This window comes from Loxodonta africana, chromosome 8 (genome assembly GCF_030014295.1).
Source record: "Loxodonta africana isolate mLoxAfr1 chromosome 8, mLoxAfr1.hap2, whole genome shotgun sequence".
Taxonomy (NCBI): Eukaryota; Metazoa; Chordata; class Mammalia; order Proboscidea; family Elephantidae; genus Loxodonta; species Loxodonta africana.
In genome coordinates, this window is record NC_087349.1 from 116,367,480 (window position 1) to 116,382,924 (window position 15,445).

The 15,445-nt window shown below is 44.9% G+C and overlaps 1 protein-coding gene across 3 annotated transcripts in view; it reads left to right on the plus strand.

Moving 5' to 3' along the window:
* The window catches only part of TNS3 (tensin 3), a 337,654-nt gene that overhangs the window by 58,880 nt on the left and 263,329 nt on the right, over nt 1–15,445 (plus strand). The window contains exons 1-2 of one of the 3 annotated variants that reach the window (XM_064290245.1): nt 10,897–11,060; nt 13,213–13,251. The exons of 1 other annotated variant lie outside the window; for it this stretch is intronic. The gene's annotated coding sequence lies outside the window, so the exon portion shown is untranslated. Of the gene's footprint in view, nt 1–10,896; nt 11,061–13,212; nt 13,252–15,445 lie in introns of those variants that run through there. One more of the 3 variants, XM_064290241.1, reaches the window with a different exon arrangement.

The window sequence follows — 15,445 nt, forward strand, 5'->3', positions numbered from 1 at the left end:
TACAGGTGCACACAGACATACGCAGGCACACATGTGCACACACACAGCATGGGCAAACAGGCACATGCGTACGCACACAGGCATACACAGACATACAGACACGTATAGACACAGTTACCTGGGACTTGGAAAAGTCCTCCTCCTCTCCTCTTCAGGTCTTTTGATCTGCTGGCTTGGAGACAAGGTTATCAGTACCAGTGAGCCCCAGGTGTAGGGGCCAGGCATGGCCTTGTTTGTTTGTGGTTCCTCCTTGGTGACAGTAGATTAGGCCCAAAATATAGCCAAGAGAAGGCCATAAGGTGGCTCTGAAGCAGGCCTATTGGAGCCCCCTTTGCCCTCCTGTGGGAGGGCTGTCCTGGGGGACCCTGGCCTTGTCCTGGGCATTCTGTGGCTGCCTGGTGGGAGCCCAGCTCTGCCCTCTCCCCCGCCATCCCTGTATTGTTACTTCTTGTGCAAGGTGCTCCTTCTAGTGACAGGAGGAGGAGTTCCCAGAAGGAGAACTTGGTGCATGGAATCCAGTTCACTCTTTGTGAGCATCTGTACCTGGTGCTTGACCTTGTTAGGCCTTAGGTCCTTAGGCACAGAATGGGTGCCCATTAGCTGGCCTGGTCTTTGGGAGGACCGATGGGAATGACAGGCAGACACAGTGCTGGACCCTGTTGTACATGTTTATGGATGATTTAAGTGTGCAGAGCAGATGAGCCTTGGGGAGCCTACTCGTGGGCACTGATAGAAGGACCTCAGTCCTATCTATCCCCCAGCTCCCACTAGGCACACTCAGCACCAATTCCCAGGGCAGAGGCATGGGGTGTTGGGCTCTTGCCCTCTTCCCCTCTCCTGGCCTTCATCAAGCTGTGAGTGTAACTGAGTGGTTCATGGGGGAGCATCTTTGGAACAGTCCCACGTGATCGAGCAACATTGGAATCTGTATCCACCTGGAGCCCTGGTGGGAGCTGCCCAGGTCTCAGTTCCATCTGGGAGGTGGAATGGTATCTGAGATCCCAGGTGCTAAAGAAACCTTGGCTGCTGAATTCCAGGTTGGGTGGAACCAACCTGGGAGTAACCCAGGACCACAACGTTCCTCTTGTCAAGCGAAGATAGCCAAAGAGCCAGACCATGCTGTACAGCATTTGATCAGGGTGAGCATGTGTGACTTAAGTCCCTCATGAATCCCTCTCTCCACAGCCAGCTCAGTTACCTGGTTTCTCCAATGCCAGAGGTGTGGGCAGGGTCTGCAGTTTAGAGGGGTTCTAGGAGGGCAGTGGGGAAGCCACTCTTCAGGACAGAGGCCATGGGGAGCAAAAGGAATACAGGGCCCCAATCCAGGGCTGACCAGGTGACCTAGAGGAATAATTTTCCCTGTGTAAGAGGTGACAGACATGGCAGCCACTGGGAGCACTCTCGTGGAGTTGGACAAAGCTGGGCACCAACCCCAGCACCTCTGCTTGTGGCCTATCATTAGGCATGTTACTTAGCATTTCCAGGACTCCATTCTTCACCTGGAGCCCAGGTGGTGCAGTGGTTAAAAGTATGGCTGCTAACTAAAAGGTCAGCAGTTCAAATCCACCAGCTTCTTCTTGGAAACCCTATGGGACAGCTCTATTCCACCCTGTAGGGTCACTATGAGTAGGAATCGACTCTATGGCAATGGGTTTCGTTTGATTTTTTTATATTCTTCACCTAAAAAATGCACATCATAACACCAACTTCCTTGCATGACTGCTAGGACTAAATTAGATACGAAGCAAGCACTTAACGAAGTTCCAGACCCATTGTGAGTGCCATCCATATTATTACTGCATTGTTGTTGTTGTTTTTAGTTGCCTATGAGTCATCTCCAACTCAAGGCAACCCAGTGTACAACAGAATGAAATGTGTCTGTTCGTATCTTTTGCCCATTTTTTAACTGGGTTGTCTTTTTGTAGGTGAGTTTTTGCAGTATCGTGTAGATTTTAGAGATCAGGCACTGATCGGAAATGTCGTAGCTAAAAACTTTCCCAGTCTGTAGGTAATCTTTTTACTCTTTTGGTGAAGTTTTTGGAAGAGCATAGGTGTTTGATTTTTAGGAGCCCCCAGTTATCTATTTTTTCTTCTGCATTGTTGGTAATGCTTTGTATTCTGTTTATGCCAGGTATTAGGGCTCCTGTGGTTGTCCCTATTTTTTCTTCCATGATCCTTATCATTTTAGATTTTGTATTTAGGTCTTTGGTACATATGAGCTTGTCTTTATGCCTGGAGTGAGGTATGGGTCTTGTTTCATTTTTTTGCAGATGGATATCCAGTTATGCCAGCACTATTTGTTAAAAAGACTGTCTTTTCCCCATTTAACTGTTTTGGGGCCTTTGTCAATATCCGCTGCTCATATGTGGATGGATTTATGTCTGGATTCTCAATTCTGTTCCATTGGTCTATGTATCTGTTGTTGTACCAGTACCAGTTTTGACTACTGTGAGGGTATAGTAGGTTCTAAAATCAGGAAAAGGAAGGCCTCCCACTTTGTTCTTCTTTTTCAGTAATGCCTTATTTATCCGGGGCCTCTTTCCCTTCCATATGAAGTTGGTGATTTGTTTCTCCATCTCATTAAAGAATGTCATTGGGATTTGAATCGGAATTGCATTAAATGTATAGATCGCTTTTGGTAGACTAGACATTTTTATAATGTTAAGTCTTCCTATCCATGAGCAAGGCACGTTTTCCAACTTACATAAGTCTCTTGGTTTCTTGCAGAAGTGTACTGTGGTTTTCTTTGTATAAGTCTTTTACATCTCTGGTAAGATTTATTCCTAAGTATTTTATCTTCTTGGGGGCTACTGTAAATGGTATTGATTTGGGTTTTCTCTTTGATGTTCTTTTTGTTGGTGTAGAGGAATCCAACTGATTTTTGTATGTTTACCTTGTATCCCGATACTCAGCTGAACGAGTTCTGGTAGTTTTCTGGAGGATTCCTTAAGGTTTTCTGTCTATAGTTCTGGTAGTTTTCTGGAGGATTCCTTAAGGTTTTCTGTCTATAAGATCGTGTCATCTGCCAATAGAGATATTTTTACTTCTTCCTTGCCAATCTGGATGCCCTTTATTTCTTTATCTAGCCTAATTGCTCTGGCTAGGACCTCCAGCACAATGTTGAATAAGAGTGGTGGTAGAGGGCATCCTTGTCTGGTTCCCGATCTCAAGGGAAATGCTTTCAGGCTGTCTCCATTTAGGATGATGTTGGCTATTGGCTTTGCATATATGCCCTTTATTATGTTGAGGAATTTTCCTTCTATTCCTATTTTGCTGAGAGTTTTTATCATGAATGGGTGTTGAACTTTGTCAAATGCCTTTTCTCCATCAACTGATAAAATCATGTGATTCTTGTCTTTTATTTATATGGTGGATTACATTAATTGCTTTTCTAATGTTGAACCATCCCTGCATACCTGGTATGAATCCCACTTGGTCATGGTGAATTATTTTTTTGATATGTTGTTGAATTTTATTGGCTAGAATTTTGTTGAGGATTTTTACATCTAAGTTCATGAGGGATATAGGTCTGTAATTTTCTTTTCTTGTGGTGTCTTCACCTGGTTTTGGTATTAGGGGCATGGTGGCTTCATAGAATGAGTTTGGTAGTATTCAGTCCTTTTCTATGCTCTGAAATACTTTTAGTAGTAGTGTTGTTAACTCTTCTCTGAAAGTTTGGTAGAACTCTGCAGTGAAGCCATCCGGACCAGGGCTTTTTTTGGGGGGGGAGTTTCTTGATTACCTTTTCAATCTCTTCTTTTCTTATGGGTCTATTTAGTTGTTCTACCTCTCTTTGTGTTAATTTAGGTAGGTAGTGTGTTTCTAGGAATTCATCCATTTCTTCTAAGTTTTCAAATTTGTTAGAGTACAATTTGTCATAGTAATCTGATATGATTCTTTTAATTTCAGTTGGGTCTGTTGTAACATCGCCCATCTCAGTTCTCATTCAGGCTTTTTGCTTCCTTTCCTGTTTTTCTTTTGTCAGTTTGGCCAATGGTTTATCAATTTTGTTGATTTTTTTCAAAGAACCAGCTTTTGGTCTTATTAATTCTTTCAGTTGTTTTTCTGTTTTCTTTTTCATTTAGTTCTGCTCTAATTTTTATTATTTGTTTTCTTCTGGTGCCTGGGGGCTTCTTTTCTTGCTCTTTTTCTATTTGTTCAAGTTGTAGGGATAATTCTTTGATTTTGGCCCTTTCTTGTTTTTGTATGTGTGCATTTATTGATATAAATTGACCTCTAAGCACTGTTTTCGCTGTGTCCCAAAGGTTCTGATATGAAGTGTTTTCATTTTCATTGGATTCTATGAATTTCTCTATTCCATCCTTAATGTCTTCTATAATCCATTCTTTTTTGAGCAGGGTATTGTTCAGTTTCCAAGTGTTCGATTTCTTTTCGCTGCTTTTTCTGTTATTGATTTCTACTTTTATTGCCTTATGGTTAGAGAAGATGCTTTGTAATATTTCAGTGTCTTGGATTCTGCTGAGGCTTGCTTTATGACCTAATATGTGGTCTATTCTAGAGAATGTTCCATGTGTACTAGAAAAGAAACTGTACTTGGTTGCTGTTGGATGGAGTGTTCCGTATATGTCTATGAGGTCAAGTTTGTTTATTGTGGCATTTAGACCTTCTGTGTCTTTATTGAGCTTCTTTCTGGATGTCCTGTCCTTCACTGAAAGTGGTGTGTTGAAGTCTCCCACTATTATTGTGGAGCTGTCTATCTCACTTTTCAATGCTGTTAGAGTTTGTTTTATGTATCTTGCAGCAGTCATTGGGTACATAAGTATTTAATATGGTTATATCTTCTTGGTATATTGTCCCTTTAATCATTATATCATCCTTCCTTATCCTTTATGATGGATTTAACTTTAAAGTCTATTTTGTCAGAAATTAATATTGCCATTTTTTTGATTGTTGATTGCCTCTTTTTTGAGTGTTGTTTGCTTGATATATTTTTTTCCATCCTTTGAGTTTCAGTTTGTTTTTGTCTCTATGTCTGAGGTGTGTTTCTTGTAGGCAGCATAAAGATGGATCGAGTTTTTAATCCATTCTCCCACTCTCTTCTCTTTATTGGTGCCTTTAGTCTATTTACATTCAGCGCAATTATGAATAGGTATGAATTTAGTGCTATCATTCTGATGTCTTTTTTTGTGTGTTGTTGACCGTTTCTTTTTCTCACTTAATTTTATGTGCCGAGTAGATTATATATTGTCCCTTCCTCATATTCGTTGGTTGATTTTGTTTCTGGTGCGTCTCTATTTTTTTCCTATATTTTATTTTGATGTGTAGGATAATTTGTCTCCTTTGTGATTACCTTAGTATTTACCTCTATTTTTCTAAATTTAAACCTAAATTTTATTTCTCCGTATCACCTTCTGTTCCTCTCCATGTGGAAGATCTATGACTCCATTTCTTAATCCCTCTTTATTTTTTTAATGTTGCCTTCTTTTTCGTGAAAACATCATTGTTTCCCTATTTTGAGTGTTTTTTTTTTTTTTTTTTTAATCTGGATTTATTTTTGTGATGTCCCTGCCTGGGTTGACTTCTGATTGCTCTGCCCAGTGTTCCAGTCTTGGGTTGATACCTGATATTATTGATTTTCTAACCAAAGAACTCCCTTTAGTATTTATTAGTTTGGTTTTCTTTTTACGAATTCCCTGAACTTCTGTTTATCTGGAAATGTCCTAATTTCACCTTCATATAAGCCATCCCATTGCCTTCTTGCCTGTATGGTTTCTGCTGACTAGTCCGAGCTTATTCTTATTGCCTCTCCTTTGTAGGTGACTTTTCGTTTATACCTAGCTGCTTTTAAAATTCCATCTTTGGTTTTGGCAAGTTTGATTATAATATGTCTTGGTGGCTCTCTTTTAAAATCTACCTTATGTGGAGTTCGATGGGCATCTTGGATAGATATTCTCTCATCTTTCACGATATGAGGGAAGTTTTCTGCCAACAAATCTTCAACAATTCTCTCTGTATTTTCTGTTATCTCTCCCTGTTCTGGTACTCTGATCACTCGTAGGTTATTTCTCTTGATAGAGTCCCACGTGATTCTTAAGGTTTCTTCATTTTTTAAAATTCTTTTATCTGATATTTTTTCAAATATATTAGTGTGAAGTGCTTTATCCTCAAGTTCAGAAATTCTGCCTTGCAGTTGCCCAGTTCTGCTCCTCTGACTTTTTATTGAATTGTCTACTTCTGCAATTTTATTGTTAATCGTCTATAGATTTTTCCAGCTTATTAAATTTTTCATTAGGTTCCTGAATAATCTTTTTAATTTCTTCAGTTGCTTTATCTCTGTGTTCCTTGGCTTGTTCTGCATGTTGCCTGATTTCCTTCCTGATGTCTTGAAGGGTTCTGTATATCAGTCTTTTGTATTCTGCTTCTGGTAATTCCAGAAAGTCACTTCAACTAGAAGATTCCTTGATTCTTTGTTTTGAGAGCTTGTTGAGGTGATCATGCTCTGTTTCTTTATGTGACTTGATATTGACTGTTGTCTCCAAGCCTCCTGTAAGTTATTGTCTTAGTTTATTTTATATTTGCTTACTGTGTTGTAGCTTCTTGCTTTGTTTTGTTTTGATATGCCCAAATGGGTTGCTTGAGTGAGCTAGCTTGATTATTTTCCACCTTTGGAGCGCTGATGTCCTGCCCTCAGATGGATAGAGCTGTTATCACGTATATCAGTCTAGGAGTCCATTCACTTTTCTTGTATGACTTCAGCTCAGGTGTCCAGGTAGCTTATCATCAAGTGTGTGATATAGGCTCTGTCTTACAGTCTTAGAGGGGCAGGGGTGATTGGTGTAGGTACTGGTATCTGGTTGCAGCAGGCGGTCACACTCTGAACAGGGCAGGGGGCTGAGAATCGTCCCCCATGTGTCTCTGAGGAAACACATGTCCCTGTTCCCTAGAGTGTACAGGTGAGTGAGTTCTGCAGAGGGACCATGGGCACCCAGTGTTTTTGGTTGTAAGGACTGGGAGGTAGCAGTTATCCTTGGACCCCTGTCATGGGTGGCTGGGTGACCTGAGTGGAGCCACCAGTCCTCAGGCCCTTGATGTGAATAGGTGAGGACCCTGTTTAACAGGCAAAGCAATGTCAAACATCAAACACTCACCTCTCCACTGCACAGCTAAAACTGTTGAAGTCTGCCAACAAGGGTCTATTCTCCTGAAATAGGCCCACACAGGTCCATGCAGAGGGGAAAGGTACTTAAAGTCCATGGACCATTTATGCCTGGACGGGAGATGAAAATTCAGTATATTCTAAAGTGATTCCTCCCCTAGAATTTGACTTCAGCCACCCTGAAGGAATAAGTGCCCAATGTATACACTTGATGGTGATTTTTACTGAATTTTATGTTTGCTTTCCTTGATGTGAATATTTGGGCTCCCCCAATTAGTGTAGCTAAAACTGTCTTTTCCCCTAGTTGCAAATTTATTCCTTCTCCAAGGCCGGGAGGATGGCTCTAGGGGCTCAACAGGGCTTATCTCATGCCCAGGGAAATCAGCCATTGAAGCCAGGTTTTGAGTAGGGGCGGGGGCAGGGGGGTGGGTTATAGTAAAATATATGCAAGTACTTAGCTTTTGTGAGCAGGCTGTGTGGCTGGCTGCTTCTCCCTGAGGAAACTGTGGCTGAACGTTAGTACCAGCCCACTGCTGCCGCTCCCAGGAATGGCTCCTGAGGACTCCCTGAGACTCAGGTCCAGTAACTCCTCTCTGCTTCTGAGTTGTCTCTTCCTTCCCCTGCCCCCTGTTCATTTTCTAAGCTTGCATTTGATGTTCAGGGTTCCTAGCTTGTCATAAATATACTCATTTCACTTGCTTTTTCGGGCCTTTGTTGTAAGAGGTCTCGCTTTAAGTGTCTGTCTATTCTGCCATCTTGGGTCTGCCTCTGGTAAGTTTTTAATGAACAAAAGTTTTTAATTTTTTTTTGAGGTCCCATTTTTTTTTATTCACCTTTTGCCCTTTGTGCTTTGTTATTACGTTAGATAACCCATTGTTAAATGCTAGGCCTGGAAGCATTGCCCCTGCATTTTCTTCTAAGAATTTTATGGTTTTAGTTTTCACATTTTGGTCTTTAATCGATTCTGAAATTGTTTTTGTGTATGATGTGAGGCATGGCTCCTGTTTCATTTTTCTGCATGTGGAAATCCAGTTTCTCCAACACCTTTTATTGAAGAGATACTTCTTTATCCATCAAATGGACTTAGCACTCTTGTCGAATTCAGTTGACCATAGATATGTAGGGGCCCACAGAGTTTTCATGGGTACTTTTCAGAAATAGATTGCCAGGACTTTCTTCTTAAATCTGTCTTTGTCTAGAAGCTCTGCTGAAACCTCCCACCCTGGTTGACCCTGCTGGTACTTGAAATACTGATGGCATAGCTTTCAAGCATCATAGCAACATGCAAGCCTCCGCAGTACACCAAACTGACAGATGCGTGATGGATTACTGCATTAGGTGGCAGAACAACCTTCTCTTTTCAACACATTTCCTTTAAAAATTGTTTCAGGAAAAATCAGTTAGTACTCTAGGAGGCAAACTTCAGTGATCTGGACAAAAACACTCAATGCGAAGTAGATTCTTTGCTGGGGATGTTGAGCTTATGTGAGAGAAGAATGCAGGTTAGGAGGCTTGTCAATAAATACATGTGTCCATTTCTTAAAGGCCGGAGAGAGCTGCCAGGCCGTGTCGTAGCAGGCAGCCATGTCCACAGGTGGGTGTGAGCAGCCCCTTCCTTCTTGCTTCCCAGCACTCTATGCTTTTCCCTCTCGAGGTCCTTAATCACACTGCACTGCAGTAGTTTGTTAGTTTTTCCGTCTCCTCCACAAGCTGGGTCTCTTCAAAGGCAGAGACCCAGCAGTGGCAGCAGTCTGTGTCCACTGGTACTTTGTTGGTGGTGCCAAGGTGATGAAGTGGGGGTGGGGAGGCACGAGGGCAGGGAAGATGGCCTGTGACCGCTGCACCTGGTCTGCAAGAATCAGTTGTGTTAAAGTGTACTTATCGTTGACCTGTTCGGTAGTTATATCCTCTGCTGCATTGTGGGCAGATGCTACTCATGTGGGGCCCTGAAATGTGACAGTGACAACCAGCCAGGGACATGAGAGCAGCAGAGCCAGCTGGTGTTAAGTGGCTCTGCAATGTAGACTGTTGAGAGCTCCCAGGCTCTAGACCCCATGTTTGGGGTTGGAGCCCTATGTAACCTGGACACTCACCTAGGAAAAGCTGTAGTGGCCAGTGCCCTTTGGTGTTTCTGGGACTGATCAATATACAAAATTCGAGTGGATTTGCAGCTTGTGTTTTGCATAGGGTAGCCCGAAATACCTTAGGGGTGGGATAAACTGAGGTTCCCAGACGTAGAAACAAGAGGAGCTAGGAGCTCGATAGCTGTGTTCTAGTTGCCAGGCTGAAAAGCGCTCTGTGTCTGCAAAACACTGTTCAGTTTACCAAGTCACCTGGGGGTCACCCTGAGCACTGGGCAGCACCTTGGTGTGCACTGTGTGAGGACGGAGGAGCAGGCGGGCAGCTCTGGGTAAGGTGCCTGGCTCCACGTGGGCACCAGCTCACTGCTCCATGGTCAAGGTAAAGGATGAGAGCCAATACCCAGGTCTGCAGTCAGTGCAACGGAGGGTGGCGCTGTTGTGTACCTTCTTCCTGTCAATGTGCTCTAACCCCCAACAGGATGGTTTGAAAGGGAACACTCATCCTTGAGCAGATTGCATCGTTTCACGATTCTGTCAAGGCATGACAAATAGCCCATCTTAGAAAGGGTTTATTTTCCTCTTCCTTATTCTAAGGGAGAAGAAATCAGATGAAAATTCAGTGTATTTTAAAGTGATTCCTCTCCTAGAATTTGACTTCAGCCACACTGAAGGAATAAGTGCCCAATGTATACACTTGATGGTGATTTTTACTGAATTAGGTATTTGCTGTCCTTGATGTGAATATTAGTTTCCTTTCTCTGAGTAAATGGCTTTTTGTCTCCTGAAGATACTCTTTTCTCTGTGTTGGTGCTTCATAGGTATTCTCATTTGTGAATTCATTGTAGCCTAAAGTCTTTGTGTTTCATGACCCATTTAAAAAAAAACAAAAAACCATTGCTGTCGAGTTGATTCTAACTCATAACAACCCTATCGGACAGCGTAGAACTGCCCCATAGGGTTTCCAAGAAGCCACTGTTGGATCTGAATGGCTGACTTTTTGGTTAGCAGCTGAGCTCTTAACCACTGTGCCATCATGTGAAATCAGAGCGTGGGTTGTCATTGATTCTCTTGGGGGAGTTTGTCCTGTGGTCGGGATGCAGGTGCGGACAAGCAGCGCTTTGTGTGCTTCCCCTTTGGTTCTTTGTCCTAGGGACCCTCCCCCCACCACAGGCTCCTGAGATCACTTCCTGACAAACCATGTAATGTCATATATTTGTTGCATGTATTTGTCATGTCTTCTCACTAGGATGTAAGCCTCATGAGGATGGGGATTTGCCCATTTTGTTAGTAATTCATCACTATGAAGGAACAACAAGGGCCTGGCAAGAGAAGGGACTCAATAAAAATGTGTTGAACAGATGAGTGAAGTAGATGAGATCAGATATGTAAGGGAAAACTCTTTAGTGATGTTAGCTCTTGAGGTTGGATCATTGTGATGGACCAGGCAAGGTCAGATTCTTGGCAACCCCAGGTCACAGAGAATATCTGTCATTTTCTGGAGGATACCCTTGGGCCAGGCCAGGTGGACAGGTGCTAATACCTATACCTGGCCACAGAGGGGTGAAGGGTGCATGGCACACGTCTAAGTTCTGGGGCTGGATACTTGAGATGGCTGCCATTTTTGAAACCCAAGTTTCTAACATTGTGTAGCGTTTTCTTTTCCATTATCTCAACAAACAATTTCTTCCAGATACTGAATTTGTAAAAAAAGGACCTCTGATTCCTTGCACATTCCTTGCCAACATGTCACACATGTAGAGAAGCATTGTGATACATTTGTGCTCCAAGTGAATACTGTGTTAATCCCATTAAGCACGGAGTTAACCACGGGCTCCTTTCCTGGCTGCCTCCACTGTCCATGAGTGAGTAATCAGTTTATAACTCCTCCTATTTCCAGAGCCACTTGTTTGGATTTTTGCTTTGCATTTGTTTGTTCATTTATCCCCTCATCCATTCATAAAACTTCAATATGCGTGTGTGGAGCTGAGAACACACAAATAAATAAAATGCTGTGGTCCCTGCCTGCAGGAATTCTCAGTGTAGGAGGAAGCAGACCCCAGGTCAGTTGTCCCGCCTGTGTGAGGCCCACTGAATATGTGGGTGAGTGGAGGGAACTCAGGCAGGGGTGGGGTTCCATGAAAAAGAACCACTGCCCTAGACAAGAGTATGAATCAGCATGCTGGTGGACTAATAATTCACAGACAAATGAATGACCGTGTGTCATCTACTTCTTGAGGAACTTACTAGGTTAGGTAACTGAGTACTATAAATAGTTGCCATGGCAAGAACAAAGGTCACCCTGCTACCTACTGCAAGCCACAAAGCAGATGTCAGATTCCGGGGGTTTTTCCTTTGCACATTTCGGAAAACTATCTAAGAATGGGGGCGTTAGGGGCCCAGGGGTGGGGGGAGGAAGTAAGGAGCAGAAGCAGCTCCATGGGAAGCTAACACATGTTTCCCGGGACCCCAGGGTCCTGGTGGACCTTTCAGAGTCACGCAAAGCACACCTGGTTCCCCCACTCATCCAGGACCCTCTCTACTGCAGGGCCAAAGTACTCTTCTGCTCCTGCAGGCAGAGAACTTGTCCTGCGCCAACCACTGCTCTGAGCTCCCCAGACATTGTTTCTTAATCCTCCCCAGTGAGGAAGGCACTATTATTACCTTCATTTCTCAGATGAGGAAACTGAGAGAGATTAAAGATCAGGGTTATTGGCTAGTAAGTGGTGGAGTGGAGCTGCTCCCTGAACATTGACTCCAAAGCTGGTGTCTCCATCCCTGTTGGGTCAGCAGTCTCAGTGATGTTAGCTCTGTCTCTCGTGACTCAGGTTAGGTGCCATCTCATCACATTGATTTGTGTCTTCTTTCTGTCTTTGTAAGCTCAGAGTTCTCCAGAGGATGACAGTAGAGTCAGAGGAAACGCCTTCCCACTGTCTCATGCATTGCACCTCTAAGCCTAGAGCAAAATGTTGTTATCAGCTGTCCAGTCCACCCCAACTCATGGTGACCCCATGCACAAAGGATTGGCATGCTGCCCAGTCCTGCTGCACCCCCATGATCTACATGGTTTTTATTGGCTGATTTTCTGAAGTAGACCATGAAGCCTTTCTTTCTAGTCCATCTTAGTCTGGAAGCTCCACTGAAGCCGGTTTGACATCATGGCAAAACCCAAGCCTCCACTGATAGATGGGTTGTGGCTGCACATGAGTACATTGGCCAGAGTAAAACCTGGATCTCTGCCGTGGAAGGCAAGACTCCTACCACTGAACCGCCAGTGTCCCCTGGACAGCCTTATAAACCACAGGGCCGAATGCCCACATTGATACCACCACAGCATTTAGAGTCTGTTTTCAGTTCCGCGTGTGGGAACAGTTCTAGAAAAGGCTGTCTATTTGAATTTAAGTCCCGGATTGGGGGGGCGTTTGCTGACATCCTTGTGAGGAGCACTGGGCGGTGTGGAGACCCCGAAGGAGTTCCCCTTCCTTCTCTGAATCCTGCTCCCTGTGCTGTCCAGAGAGGAGGGGGCTGGACTCTGCAGAGGTCCTTAGCTTGGGAGCCTGTGAGTCCTTTGAGTCTGAAGGTGAAGTTCTGTATATAGAGGCAGTGTGGCTTTTTCTTGGGAGGGGTGTTCCATGATTTTCATGAAATCCTCAAAAATGACTATGACTTAGAAAAAGTTGGAAACCCTGGTGGCGTAGTGGTTAAGAGCTCAGCTGCTAACCAAAAGGTGGGCAGTTCGAATCCACCAAGCTCACCTTGGAAACCCTGTGGGGCAGTTCAACTCTGTTCTGTAGGGTTGTTATGAGTCAGAATTGACGCAGCGGCAAAAGGTTAGCAAACGTTAACACAAACCTGGATTCTAAACTCCAGGTTTTGTCAGGTTTGGAGTTCTAGAGCTTTGTGACAGTGGTCATGATCAAGGATGGTTTCAGTTTTTGGAAACCTGGATCACTCTATTGCTCTGCCAGATTTTCTCTTGAGCACCCCTTCGCTAATCAGTCTGCTTCTGTCTTTAAGGTGGCGGTCCCCTGCTGTGTGCAAGTCCCCTGGGAACAGGTATGTCCTTTGCATTTGTTTAGGTTGCTACAGTATCTTGTGGGAGCAAGTTTCTTCCTTGACTCTGTGTGAACCTAGCAAGCTTGCCAAGACTGCCGCTTTTGGGGAATGGGCCTAACTCTGCCCTCTCTGGGGAGTACAAGGCTCTCTCTGGGACCCACTCACTCCGTGTGCCAGTAGCTTTTATTCTTGAATCTCCCCACGGGGACCTAGGACCACCCTGCACGAACCCCGGCCTGCCTTCCTCATGAGGAGAGGGTCCATGCACCTGTGTGTGAATAGTAGCTGACGTAGGGCTCATGTCCAAAATGGGAAGATAATTCATATCCCCACTTGCCCACTTCATTCTGACACCATCCACCCACCTGGCACTTTTTCTTTCTGACCCTAACCACCCAGAGTTGGGTCTCCACAGGTTAGGGCTCTGTCCTTCCAGCCCCTGCCAAATAGGCAAACAGCCTCTCTGCTGGTTCCCACGGCCTTCCTGGGTTTGATAGTGTGCTAGAATGACTCACAGAACTCACAGAAACTATTACCTATACTTACAGTTAACCATTTATTATAACCAGAAAGGGTACAAGCATAGAGACCCATCCGGCAAGGTCTGGGAGAGTGCCACCATGGGGGCCTCCATTGTCTCCAGGGACGTGCTGCTCCCTCTCCTAAGCATGGATGCTCTCCCTAATCCAGGAGGTCCCAAAGAGAGAGCTCGAAGGTCCAGAGTCCCCTAGTCATTGGAACCCAATGAATATGCATGACTAGTACCTCAATGCAGCCAATGAATATGTGTCCAGCCAATGAATATGCATGATTGCATCATGCCCCCTCCTTTCCTGAGGTTAGTTCACCAGGTGTGGGGCCTGTGCAGCCCCTACTTGCCAGGCTATTTTAGAAAACAAAGACATCTTGAATGCTTGGGTTATTTTCAGAAACCAGAGTCAAAGGTCCAAAGCAAGTTCCTTGTAAGAACTGCCCCTAAGGATGCATTTCCCAGAGCCTTAGTTTCCTTAGCTGTGAAATGAAGACCCTGTGTTTCCATTTTCTTAGCTATAGAGTCGTAGACAGGAAAAGTACCTCTGTCACAGGCGGTTGTATGAATAGCATAGGGTTGTGGATTTGTGAACACGAAGCTGCAACAAATACTATACTTTTTTAATCAAATTAAACATAAACATACTGATGGAACTTCCTCTTTGGTTTGTATTAATCCAAAAACCGGAACCAGTTGCTGTTGAGTGGACTCCGACTCATAGCGACCCTACAGGACAGAGTAGAACTGCCCCCATAGGGTTTCCAAGGAGCGCCTGGTGGATTTGAACTGCCGACCTTTTGGTTAGCAGCCTTAGCTCTTAACCACTATGCCACCATTAGGTCAGTATAAATAGTAGCTCTGTGTATTTTCTCTGCCTTTGCCAGTTGGAAGTGAGGGGAATAGGGCATTTCTAATGGCTTTTGGAGGTGAGTGGGGCACCCATGGGCTACACGCTGTTAAGTACCACAGGACGAGGGCTGTCCTGGTCTCTTATCGCAGGTGGGGAGTGACTCACAGGTCCAGGTGAGGCGGCTGCTTTGCTGAAGGGAGTGTGCTCACTTCCTAGCTGCATCAGGAGCTCAGGAAACAGGTGCAGGTGCAGCCTCCCTCAGGGCATCTGCCAGGTGTTTCCCTAGACCCCCCAGACTGGACACGGCCTCGGGTTCGGGCCCAGATTTTGTCATAGGCAGCACTCAACTACTTGGGGTTTGGTCAGTTTGCTGTGGTGTCTCTGGGCTGAGAGACCAGAGCTGGCTGGTCTCTGGTGTCTCTGGGCAGGAGCTGGCCCTTCCTTCCTGGCAGCAGCAGGAGAGCCTTCCCTCTGGGCTCAGCACTGCGGCAGCCGGCACAGTGCACTTACTGTCCTGGCTGAGTGGCTGTGCAGTCTCCTGCCCTTTCTGAGCCTCAGTTTCCTCGCTTATTCAGTGGGAATGGGGGTGCTGCCCTCACCCAGATGACAAGCAGGTAAAAGAAAAGGAGCTGTCAGGGGTAGGTATGTGCTTGGTGCTGTCATGAGGCTCCGCTAAATGCCTCCAGCCTCTGGTCCCCTGCTTTGGGAGAGCCAAGTGTGACTCGAGGCCACGGGAGGGTGAAGCCATATCCCTCTGCGTCCCGGAGTGTCCAGGATGGGGGCATGCATTGCAGCTGCCAGGGGTTGGGCCC